Genomic DNA, 13,829 nt, shown 5'->3' with positions numbered 1-13,829 from the left:
TATGAATGACTGAATGTAGGGTTTATCTGAATGCAGGGTTCAGATAAACCCTACATTAATGAACGTAAACCCTACATTCAGTCATTCATACTGTATAGATTTACAGTATGAATGAATGAATGTAGGGTTTATCTTTTCACATTTGACTGAACTGTGATGTTGGCTTTACAATCATGTTATTTGGCTCATGTTAGAGCCTATCTCTGACTGATCCCTTAATAGATAGTTATTATAACTCTAATAGCATTATCATTGTAGGGTTAGGGTGTCTAGGCTTCACCCTATGGGCTTGTGCCGTGCGCGCCCTTGCGTGCACTGAACATTTCAGCTATGCACTAATCAACGTGGGCCCCGCCCACATTCCCCACGGCACCGTGTATATAACGCGGCTCAGAGCAGCGGTCGTCCTCCACGCTATTCTTTCAGCATTTGGAGGGAACAGCAGGTGGGAAACTAGACGGCTACGCCTACAATCATAGAACTAGAGTAACAATAACATAACTATCACTCTGTTTCATGTAGGCACGTCCGTCGACGGAAGAGAGTGGGCGTGTCCGACGCATGGGGTAAAACACGATCTGCGTATAACGTGCGTAACGCAATCTGATTGGGTGACGGATCCGTTGCTGCCTGAAAAGTTAAACTTTTCTCAACTTTTGGACGCAAGAGATGGAGCCAATTTGACGGACGGACCCACAATGCATTTCGGGAGCGTCCCATGCAAAGTCAATGAGATCCGTCGACGAACGTGTACAGTGGGTAGGGGGTCACACTACACGCGTCCGTTGACGGATCTGACTTTGCATGGGGAGCTCTCGAAATGCATTGTGGGTCTGTCTGTTCTGTCGGCTCCGTTGCCTGCGTCAAAAAGTTGAGAAATTTTCAACTTGGCAGGCAGCGACGGATCCATTGGCCAATCAGATCGCGTTATGCAAATATACGCAAATACACTGTCCAATGAAATCGCTTTTGTAATACAACTCGGGAAAACACATGCCCTCCGTCATCTGTCGACGGACATGTACGGTGTGAACGCGGCGTTATGCGCTAAGGTGATTGATGTGATTGAGTGAATACTTTATTAGGCAGAAATGAAAAAAAAACCCAGTAAGGGGGTACAGTCAAACACTTCAAACAATTGGAACATCGAAGAAAAGGCCTTGCAGTCTTGTTTCCACATGAGTCTAATCATCATAATAAATATAATATAATAATAAATACATATGTACAGAGTAGACGGGAAAAAAGGGGGGTGGGGGGGAGGTGATCACCTGTCTAAAGCGAGGAGTCGTAATTCCTTCTCCTTATGGCCTGCTGAAAGGTGGCCTGTTTTAAGGAGGCTAAACGTTCTTCACGGGTACAGAGGGTATTGAGGGCAAAGCCGCATTGACAATTTTGAATGTCAATCCCATTTTCAATTGGTTAACTCTGTCTTCTACCTGGAGCCAACCTAGGCTGTCAGAATGGGTTGGAGAGAGGTGGGTCATGGGCCCCAGGTCGAGGAGGAGTTTGTTTTGGAAGGTTTGAAGCTTAGTCTTTAGTGACATGGAGATGTTGGAGTAGAGGTGGAAGCATAGTCAAAGGAGGGCTGAATGAGGGCTCCTGCACGAGTATAAGAGATAGCAGATCAATTATAAATTGACAGGATAGGATAGGATAGGATGGGATATGAACAAGCCGTAGAAGAGGTCCCCGACTCGAACAAAGAGTGGAGCCCCTGGACATGTCTAACATGTAAAAAGTGTCGGGGGAGGACCATGATGCAGCCGCTCAAAAATCCTCCACTGAAATGCCCGAGAACAGAGCCGTCCACACCCTGTGTACAGCCGGGTGTGGAAACCCTTGGTAGCGTCGCCGGAACACACAAACAACTTTTGTGTGGAACGGGATGCAGCCAAACGGTTTACGTACATAGCCAATGCCCACACCGGGCACAGAAAATGCAACTCTGACTCTGCCTCACTACACTAGAATGAGGCAGGGGCTGAAAAGTGTAAACATCTGTAAATGTTCTTGGGGAGGAACGCAGGATTGGGTCTAAGCAGCGCGAAGGAGCTGTCCATGTTAAGTAACAAGCAGCTCGGGCTGACAGACAGAGCAGTCAACTCACCGGCGAGTTGGCAGGACCCAAAGGCAATAAGAGCGCCGTCTTAAAGACAGAGCATCCAAAGGGGCTTGAGACAGAGGCTCGAAAGGGTCCCCGGATAACCCACACAACACGTGGGAAAATCCCAGCGTGACGTAAGCAGGTGAGAAAAAACACGTCTAGCCATGCTCTTGACCAGTGGGTGACCGGTTACCGTCACAGCCTGCAGGGGGCAGCCAAACGGCTGCTGCATAGACTTTGAAAGTGGAGAAAGCCAAGCGTTTCTCCAGTAAGCACTGTAGGAAACCAAGCTCACTGCCCACCTCACAAAGTTTGTATCTGTGGTCTGATGGGAGGAGCTGAAGTTCGTTATAGTGGGTGGGAGCCGTCTTGTAGGATGGAACCAGCCTTCCTCTAGCTGCCTAGTGAAGAGGGTTAAGCTGTTGCTGTCCAGTCAGCCTACTAGACCACAGAACTACTTGTTTGAGGGAGTTTTTGTTTTTAAGACCAACACACTAGACAAAAAAATAAAATAGAAATTAAAGCACAGTAAAAGAGAGTCAGTAAAGTTCGATCAATGTCAAAATAAGACTGTTTCCTTAAACAGAGTACAGAGGCTGGTTGCCCTTTTTGAACACAATTTGCCTCAATTGTGATCTTATTGTCAATGATTGTACTAAGATATTTTTCCACAGTCTCCACCGTCTGTGGGCATCTGAACCTGAGGGTGTTTCCTGAAATCAATGAATGAATGTCTTTAGTTTTTGTGACATTCATCTGCAGAAATGTGTTGTCACACCAATCTCTGCCATAACTTGCTTCATTTCCATGAAGTAGGCTTACAATAACAGCGTCGTCAGCATACTTTAAAATAGATCTGCCCTGCTGCTGCGACACATATTTGTGTATAAAATGAAAAGGAGAGGGGACAATACACAACCCTGGGGGAGCCAGTGCAGGACTGGTCAGATAGGGTGCCATTGACTCGTTCTCTGTGTTCGATTGGTTAAAAAAATCTAACTCCAACCTACAAGGTTATTACTTAAATTGAATTGCTCCACAAGCCTTTCCGTTAGGACATGTGGTTGGATTGTGTTAAAAGCAGACGTGAAATCGATAAATAAAAGCCGATCATGTGTTCCTTTCCCTTCTAGATGTTTAAAGAGCATGTTTGAGAGTGGCTGTGGCATCCTCGACTCCCCTGTGGCCTACAGGCAAAGGATCAATGTCAGGCTCTGTCATCTTTATCATAATAATAATAATAATACATTTTATTTCTATTGCACTTTATATTACTATAATCTCAAAGTGCAACAGAGAAGAAAAAATTAAATATATGAGAATAAAAGCAATTAAAACAATTATTTAAAATGACCAATAAATGGTTAAAAGGAGAACCTATAAAAGAAAATTTAGCAAAATGCTTTTTTAAAAAGATACGTTTTTAGGTTGTTTAAAAACAGCTGTAGTCTGTGGGGCCCTCAGGTGGTCAGGGAGGGCGTTCCACAGTCTAGGGGCAGCAGCGGAAAAGGCTCGATCACCCATGGTGCTGTTATGTTCTTTTAATCCAGAAAAGGCTGCCGAAACAAGATTGCTTTTAACTCACTTTATTTGGTAAAGAAACAAAAGGAGAGGAATTGTATATAACATGCACAGAGCTTCTCCAAGCTGAATATCTAAAACGATACACTGCCCATGAGATCTTCTGTATTGGAAAGTTAAGTCCAAGCTTAAATAGACAGGTAAGGGTGGGCGTTTTCTATGTTTAAACCTGCCCACTTCATCTATGTGTGATCCGTTGTTGCCCCCTTTTGACTATGTACAAGTGTTGCAGCTTTATTGCATGTCCTCAGTCTGCTCCCTGTGGCTATGTGAGGATATTACCTCTTAACTATTATGTGTGTTCGGTGCTGCTCCCTGTGGCTATGTGAGGATATTACCTCTTAACTATTGTATGTGCTCGGTGCTGCTCCCTGTGGCTATGTGAGGATATTACCTCTTAACTATTATATGTGCTGGGTGCTGCTCCCTGTGGCTATGTGAGGATATTACCTCTTAACTATTATGTGCTCAGTGCTGCTCCCTGTGGCTATGTGAGGATATTACGGCTGACATGTGTCACAATTCACCCTTCGCTAAGCCCCGCCCTCCTTGACTACTGTTGCTACGCCTGACAAGCTTTCGTACCCGGCATGTCAAAATCAATAGATTCCAATGATGTATGTTCCGGTATCCGAATTCCCTAGGGAGATAATTACTAGTTTCTGGGATTCTGCAAACAGCTCAGGTAGGTTAGAAAACGATGCATTACAAACAGTGCCGTCGTATAGGGGGGAAAGGTTATGACAATTATAAGGGCCCACAGCCCGCTAGGGCCCACACACAGCCCCCAGTAGCCTCTATGACAAAATGATTATGCATACACTGAACTAATATATATTCATATGAATGAATCCGAATTAAAACAAGCCATAAATCATACAATATTCTAATTTTAATAATTTCAATAATCCCCTTGGCCCCTTCTTAAAAAATGGTTTGGTCCACACCGCGGTTCGTTCTTCCCAGGGACATGCACAGGAGTTTTGAGGGGCAGGTGGGGGGGGGTTGGATCGCGGACGAGTGCTATTGCGGGCGCGATTGTTGACGGGGGGGGGGGGGGGGGGGGGATCGCGGACGAGCGCTATTGCGGGCGCGATTGTTGACGGGGGACGGGGGGGGGGGATCGCGGACGAGCGCTATTGCGGGCACTATTGTTGACGGGGGGGGGGGGGGGGGGGGGGGGCGTTCGATCGCGGACGAGCACTTTTGTTGTTGTTGAACAACACTCAGAGGGCACTTTTTAATACGAGGCAAAAAGGGCAGGGGCTCAAGCACCCCTAGGGCCCTATGTGTGCACGTGCCTGGTTCTTCCTCATCGGAAGTGAGTGAGCGATGAGACTTACAGTGAACAAACAAGCCAATTTAAACTTTAATTGAGATTAGATGAGGCTTGTTGTTGTTTTTGATATTTGTTTTACAACAACGAAAAATTGTTTAAGTTAAATGCTACATATTTACCTGTGGACTATCTTGAGCCAGGACACTTTGTTTTTTGCATATCAGTAACTTGATTGTTAAATACAATAAAATACCCACACCTATTTGTTGAGTGGTTAATTGAAAATGTATTTGCAATCAGAGGTGTAATAACGTGTTGCAAATCAGGGAAATGAGAATAAGACAATTAATAATACATAATTTACATAATAATACTCTGACTTGTTAAGTCAAATGTAAAATGTAAAAAAAGGAAACAAATTGGGTATATTACACCAGGCACCGTCAAGAACACTGAAAAACAAGAACATTTAAGGTGGCAATGAATGGGGTAAAGGGGCCCACACCGATATTCTTTCAGGGGGCCCATAATTCCTAGCAACTGCCCTGCTTGAAGCACAGGACTTCGGAACTCGGCGCAAGCGCCTTGTCCCTACGGCTGTGCTTCGCGTACCAATAATGACATTCAAGAACGCCATCTCGTGTAAGATTGCTTAAATATATTTGGTTAAAAAGATAAACGTAAAAGAGAGTTTTCCTCATTTGAATATGAGTGCCCGTTTATATTGAGTCAGGTGAAGCCATGTTACATGCACACTTATGCTCTCCCCTTTTTCGGCAGCATCCCTACTATCTTGTTCATTATGCTCATACTTAGAGGAGCTCTTTGGGATGTTTGCAACAGTTATCTCTGTTTCACCTAAACATTTATGGAGGTTAAACAATCTTTGATAAGCTGGGGCGATTGTGCTAATACCACCTATGAGTTGGACTTTGCTTCTGCCTACAGTATAATATATATATAATATATATGTATATATATATATGTATATATAGATATCCATATATATGTATATATATTTATATATGCGGTATATATATATCCACAGCTGGTTCACTGGCCCTGAATGAACAGTGGACGGGCCATAGTTGAGGGCAGCTCCTTGTTCCTGGTGAAAGAGGCTGGTTTCTGAAGGTGAGGACAAGAGGTAATTTCCTATCAGATGAAAGCACCTTTGGAATTTTTGCCTACAGATTATTTGGCTGTAAAAATAAGCAGTTTCCTTCAGAATCGGACCCCTCCCTTATATAAGCTGCGATCAGCGTGCGAAAGCAATCGCTCCATCTATGGTGATTTATTACATTTTGAATATGATGAATATGTATGTCAGATCACATTGATGCTTTGATTGTAATATATTTGAGAATGCAGCAGAAGGGAGTGTTAAGTGTAGCTTCAATAAAGTGTTGTGTACTTGGCCTTTGTGTGTGTGTGTGTGTGTGTGTGTGTGTGTGTGTGTGTGTGTGTGTGTGTGCGTGTAGGAGGGTTTATGTGTGTTTGCGTGTATGGGTGTGTTTGTGTGTTTTTGTGTGCGTGTGTGGATGGGTTTGTGTGGGTATGGGTGTAATCTATGGTCACATCTGTATGGTTTTCTTAGTAGCTTTTTTTCTTAGTAGATGACTCCCCCTGTAGGGGAGTCATCCTCCCCCAGAAGATTTTTTCATGATTTTCACAAATGAAGCATTCTGGTGCATTCTGACAAAATAATAAAGACAAAATAGAACATTTTCACACAAAGTTTTAACTTTGTAAGTTTTCAGTTTTAACTTAATTTATTTGCCTTGTAGAATTCAGCAAGATTAAAAGTGCAAATATATCAAGAAAAATTGGGAATTATACACTAGTTAACATTCAATTCAATTAAATTTTATTTATAGAGCGCCAAAACATTCCACGCCTCACGGCGCTTTACAGAGCGTTGAACATTCAGAGAGAGCCCATGAGTAACAGGGGCCAGGAACAACTCCCTAGAATTGGAGATACATATAGGAAGAAACCTTGAGCAGATCCACGACTCAAGGGCCTGACCCATCGGCCTAGGGTCAGTTACAGGGCAGTGAGGTTTGTATACATGATAAATGAATAGGTTAATTAGGTGTAGAAAATAGAACATGGTGTTTAGAGCCACCTGGGGTGTATGTTACAAAGAGGTAGGATGGTTACATAACCAGTATGATAATGCATGAATCCCATTTAGTGTCAGAAAGTTCAAATAGTCTAGTGTAGGGATGAATTGTCATAGGGATTAGGAATTGTCATAGGGCAGTAGTGGATCGCTAGGCAGCGCAGGCCAGGAATCTGGTCAAGGGGACAGCAACAGGCGATGGTAGGGAAATCATAGGGATGGGACTTCAGGTGCGATGAGGGCCAAATACAAGGATGGCTGATGACTGGTAATGGTTTACCTCACAAGTGAGGTAAGGGGGAAGAGAAAGAGATATAGAGTGGGTTAGTATTGCTATACGTTTCATGATGGTTAGTATTAATAAGTGTATCAATGGTACTATATAGTGTTACACTATAGAGAGAAAAGGCAAGATATGTTATATATTGATAATATGATTTATCAAGTCTCAGTTCATAGCCGGGTGAACACATAGTAGTTCAACAGTAACCCCAATTCCAATAATGACCCCATTCCAGTTGTCAGGTAAGTGTGGCTGGGCCTTTTCCTGTTTATCACACATTTCACGAAGGTGGGATACACAAACTTGGGTTGGAAAGCTAGACTAGTTATACTGTATAGCCACTGTCCATCTGATTGTCTAGTTAGCTAACATATATTACCCCCCCCCCCCCCCCCCCCTACACAATCTGGACTGTGGTCCTAACTTTTACCTCTGTTGGCTTTTACAATCTTTATCTTCATCATTTATTTCAACTTTATGTTATTCAAGTATGTAATTTTTTCATTTAATTTACAAGCAATTCTATTATGGTCATACTCATACTTGTCATACTGGTCATACTTGTTTGCTAGCGGCTATGATTTCAGTACTATTGAAGATCTTTGCTCCTTCTCAACTCTGTGGTAATATTTTTTTCACAAAATACAACCAATAGTACGTTAATGTTAAATCTTACTTGAGAAAAGTAATCCCCCGATTCCTATTTTCGACGGCCCGCTCTTTTGAGCAGGAACACCAGCCCGGCCTCCTTGTTCTCTTCTGTAGACGCGACCTGTCAGCTGTCAACTCAGGCTGCTCATCACCACTCCAAGATGGCGACCAAATTTCTCGCGTCACAGCAGCCAATGCTGCGTCTATTTATAAGATGTCTATGGTGGTATACGGTCATTATACCACAGTTAAGGGGCGTTGTCCGTCCCAGAGGGACGGTGACCCCCTTCACTGTGGTATAATGACCGTATATCACTGACTGAAGTGATCTATTGCTTTTATAAAACGGTTACGTAAGTATGGCGAAATGAAAGTCAAAGACACCCTCAATTTTGAAAAAGCTAGAAAGTCGGAAAAGCATTTTTTTTAACGAACACAAAAAAGTAGTCCCTCCTGGCTGCCGGCAAAGTGTACGGCGGTTGCTATGCAACACACTGTAGCGTCCTTCAGAGAGAAGGCTAGAGACGGTAGCTCGGTTCACCGGCAGACGTCCCCCAGAAACACAAACACACACTCACATACACAAAGATTAAAAAAAATTAAGCACAAACTGAAATGTTGATCACTCCTCCCATGTCCTCAAACAGTGAGAGCACATGAGTGACATTGGCCAAGAACCAAAAATATCCGTGACCCGTGGCCTTCTACGGATACCTGGAGCTTAGGTTTCAGTCTCAACAGAAACTCAACAGAAACACTTCCCTGCAAACGCAGGGAAGTGTTTCTTCTAAAAATTGGTTTCAGTGAAACGCGACACCCCTCTCAGAAGGGGACAGTGGGGCTTGGTAGGTGAGGGTTAGGTTATGGTTAGGGGTAGAGTTAGGGTTAGGGTTAGGGTTAACCCTGGCCCTAGCCTTCCCTCCACGTTCACACAGTGACACAGACATTTTGAATTACACGTGGATAGGTATAGCTTAAACCTTATTTACCTAACCCAATGTATTATACGTATATGTGTCATGCCATACACTGATTTATCTTTAGACACTGTCAATTCCATGTAAAAGTGGGTGTGACCCACCAACAAAGAGTTTTTAGTGAAGAACAAATGGTTGCACAATTCAGAAACAGGAAGTTTTAATACAATGGTCTTTACAAAAACCAACACACACACACACACACACACACACACACACACACACACACACACACACACACACACACACACACACACCTCCCCCAAGCACACACAGAATTGCTACAGTTGGGACACAACATGCAAAACAGCTGTGTCTGTCAGACAAACAGATCTGTGATCATACACACACATCGTAGATAATGCACATATCAATTCAACATTAAATAACATATACAGCATGATAAACAGTAACACTTACAAGAACACCTTTGGTTCGCCAATCCTATTCAATCAATGATATTCCTGCTGTGTTTACACCATAGCTGGCTGAATAGATGCACGAATGCCATGAAAGTACCGCGTAGGTAGGCTACCTGTAGCCTCTTGCGAAGGGAAGAAGATAGCTCTACTGCGCAGCTATGTGCATTCTAGAGGGGCATTCTACTCTGATCGGGCGAGCAGTAGATACGGTGCGCAACTACATGTCTTTTGGTCAACATTTTAGTTTTTTCATTTTTTCCTTTATTCCAATTTCGGATCTTTCAGTCACAGTGAAAACCGGGGACATTTCCGGGGACAGCAGTGGCCGCGGACAGGTCACTGAAAACGGGGGCTGGTCACCCTAATATATGAATATATGCAAAACATAAACATCAAAGTATTGGACTTAATCAGAATCAGAATCAGAATAGTTATTTATCAGAATCAGAATAGTTTTTATTGGCCAATTATGCAGAACATAGTAGGAATTTGTCTTGACGTTCGAGTGCGTCGTGGCAGCCATGGACGGCGCCAACTTGAGGGAAAAAAGAAAAAACAGCATAACAACATGAGGAGAGGGGAGGGGAAAAAAAAGGCAACCCCCAGACTATGCTCCTGTGGGGAGTACAGTGTGGGGACCGGAAAAAAAAAAAAGTTATTCTTTTTGCAGGACGAAAATTATTAGTTGAAATATCTAAATATATATATAAATATGTTTATATATACATCTATATATCTATATATAGAGAGATATATAGATGTATTAATATATATATATATATATATATATATATATATATATATATATATATGTATACTGTATATTTAAGCAATAGATCACGACAGGCTGTGGTATACATAGACATCTTATAAGTAGACGCAGCATCGACCGCTACTGCCTACTGGCGCTGGCGAGACGCGGGGCCGCCATCTTGGAGTGGTGATCCGCTCCACTCAGTGTGATTCATTTGGCAGGAGCAATGAACTGTCAGTGCATGTAATTCATCTTACCTCACTGAATACCACTGATTTTCACGCATTTTTTTGTCATACGTGTAGCTATGATAAAGGACACATGTTTTGGCGTGTTTTATTATTCATAGTTGGCTTAACAGTAATAGAATATTCTTATATGCTATAAGTGACCAGACGTCCGAGATCAAAACTGGGAATATAATCCCCAGAAAAAAACGGTCAGCTATTTTTAAGTTGAAGAAACAATATGATTAGGTTATATATACATACGTATATCCTACATAAACGATGTATGAATACATTAGATCTATATATCTATATATATTTTAGGGACCTATAGACTGTATCTCTGTTGCTGCAGCAGCAGAGAGTTTATTCTGTCTTGACACTTTGTATTGATATTTTGTATTACATTCTTCCCTTAAATGATTATGTTTACAGTGATTGTTTTATATGTATTTTTTATGTATGTCGCTTTGGATAAAAGCGTCTGCCAAATACTTAAACATAAACATATATAAACAACTGAAAGTTTTTATATCAGCTAAAACCACCAATCTGTTTCACTGGATTCAGAATAAAACCAAATTCTGTCTTACCCAACAATGTTAGTATTTGAATATTGTTGCTTGAACGACTTATTCATGGTTACAATTATACTGTTAAGAAAGTATTGTCTTATACTTTGCCCTAAAATGAGAAGGCATCATAATCAGTGGCGGCTGGTGAATTTTGTTTTCGGTGGGGCTGAAAGTGTGTAAACCAAACCCCAGTAGGGGGGGCATCCTCCCCCACAAGATTTTTTTGTGATTTTCACAAATGAAGCATTCTGGTGCATTCTGACAAAATAATAAAGACAAAATAGAACATTTTCACACAAAGTTTTAACTTAAGTTTTCAGTTTTAACTTAATTTATTTGCCTTGTAGAATTCAGCAAGATTAAAAGTGCAAATATATCAATAAAAATTGGGAATTATACACTAGTTAACATTCAATTCAATTTTATTTATAGATCATATCATATCATATGTTACAAAAAATGTACGTACAAATATTTTAATGAGACAAAACATTTCTAGTGAATTTCAGTGAACTGATAAATATATATATATATATATATATATTTATCAGTTATAAGTATATATTTATATACTGTGTATAACAAACTGTGTCAAACAAAACCAATACCACACACCATAAGCCTTCATGTCGGAGTCAACTCAGAAGATTCAAGCTGCGTTTCTTTCTCACAGCGCTTCACATTCACACACCGAGGCCCCCGTCCTCCGGGCCCCCGTCCTCCGGCCCTCCGCCGCCGCTGTCCCTCTCACACGTAGTCCTTCCGCTCGTAGCCCGCGGCAGCGCTGGCGCTGCGCAGCGCAGAGGAGGCCACGCGTGGGGCTTTGTACCTCTGCTCCTTGGGGGGGCAGGAGCTGCACAGCATGGCTCCACCGATCAGCAGCAAGAACGCCCCGCCCCAGCCGATGTAAAGCGCAGATCCCAGCTCCCGCTGCTGGCCGGTCAGCAGGGGGTTGTAGAAGTTACGGATGATGGTGCTGGCCATCCAGGAGACGGGGATGAGCACCAGCAGCCCTGCCAGCACAAAGAAGATGCCGGAGATGATCATCACCTTGGCCTTGGACGCCTCCTCCTCAATGCAGTTGGTGCACTTGGCTCCCACGATGGAGATGAGCACCCCCAGCACGCCCAGAAGGATGGCCACGATGGTCATGGCGCGCGCCGCCTGCAGGTCCGCGCTCAGCGCCAGCATGGAGTCGTACATCTTGCACTGCATCTGGCCCGTGCTCTGCACCACGCAGTTCATCCACAGGCCCTCCCAGAAGGTCTGCGCCGTGATGATGTTGGGGCCGATGAAGGCACTCACCTTCCACGTGGGCAGAGCGCACACCACGATGGAGAGGATGAAGCCGATCACTCCCAGGGCGATGCCCACGATCTCCAGCCCCATAGACATTCTGGGATTATCGGTGAGGACGACAGCACCAGAATCAGATCAGGAAGCCCAGCAAGTCCAGCGATTCCACAAGTTCCAAATCAAATGTAAATCCCAAACTAAGTGTAGAGTGGCTCTCTCCTCTCTCTCTCTCTCCCTCGCTCTTTCTCTCTCTCTCCCTGCTCCTTTGTGCTGGGCTCCAACGTGTGTCTTTGGAAAGGTGCGGTGGATTTGGAAGAGGGCGGGATCTAGGCAGATGCTGCCACGGAAACAGAGGTCATTTATACCTGGGAGGGAGGGAGACAGGTGAGCGGGGAGGAGTCCAGTGTTCATAGTGTCGTGGTAGCGTGCCTGAAGCCGCTTTTACAAAAACACCACCTGTGTGCTCTCAATGTGTCCTCCTGGGTGGAGGAGGGGGAGTTGAGTCATTATGGAGGAACAATGATCTATGCAGACGTGGATCACATTAAGGAAGAGATTAGAATAAACAATCCTTCCGGCTCCCGGATGGCCCTGTCACTGATTCTGGTTCTTCCTTGTTCCGAGATGCAACCGGTGTCCGACTGAGGCTGTTTGGAAACCGTCCCAGCTCCTGAAACCAGATGAACTGCAAACAGGCTGGAAAAAGAAAGCATAATAGGCTGGCCTACAGACACCCTGAGAATACAGACCACACTATCATCCCAGTATCGGTCATATACCCACCTGTCCAAACTGTCACACCTCCACACACAGCACTCTGAATGGGGACCAATCCCACACTTACAGAGGCCTTCATATATATAAATATATATATATATATATATTTATACAAACACAAATAGAGGTAGTGAGTTGGGGTGTTTTAAGGTAGTGGTTCTTCCTGGTTACCGTTAGTTTAATAGTTTAATAAGATAACTAAATGTCATGCGACAATATGTCACAGCCAGGGCCGGACTGGGAGACTTTTTCAGGCCAGGAGTCAGTCATGTAACCAGGCCACCCTGGCCTTGCCCACACGCGCACATTCACGCCCACACCTACATGCATTGGCACGCATGTACACGCGCATGCACGCATGAACACACACACACACACACACACACACACACACACACACACACACACACACACACACACACACACACTGCATTCCAAATAGAAGTTCAAATATGGGACCTATGTACAAACTAAGTTAGGAATATACAGTAACTTTTGTGTTTGGGGCCGGGCTGGTAAAATACAGTAACACAACAATCCTCAGCAAAATCCACTAACACACTTACTAGAAGAGAATAAAGGTTTAACGCAGTGCCAAGGTTACATAAACATCATATCATGTGGAATGTCAACTGCCTCTTTGGCATATCTTTTTATGTGTAGCCTACAATATAACCTAATAAACAAAGACAACAAAGTCCAAATCAAACAATTAATCTGCTATGAGGGGACAGCCTTTGAATAGATGTTCACAGAACATGCACGCACTGATAGA

General features: G+C 43.4%; 1 pseudogene across 1 annotated transcript; it reads right to left on the bottom strand.

Moving 5' to 3' along the window:
• Positions 1–11,728: 11,728 nt before the first annotated feature.
• Positions 11,729–12,376, bottom strand: LOC311357313 (claudin-3 pseudogene; annotated as a pseudogene). Its single transcript has one exon. The product of its transcript is annotated as a claudin-3 pseudogene (transcript).
• Positions 12,377–13,829: the final 1,453 nt, after the last annotated feature.

The sequence above is a fragment of the Micromesistius poutassou genome, assembly GCF_964030765.1.
Source record: "Micromesistius poutassou genome assembly, chromosome: 13".
In the NCBI taxonomy this organism is placed as follows: Eukaryota; Metazoa; Chordata; class Actinopteri; order Gadiformes; family Gadidae; genus Micromesistius; species Micromesistius poutassou.
Note: the sequence above shows the minus strand (reverse complement) of the source record. Positions and strands in the feature narration are given on the sequence as shown.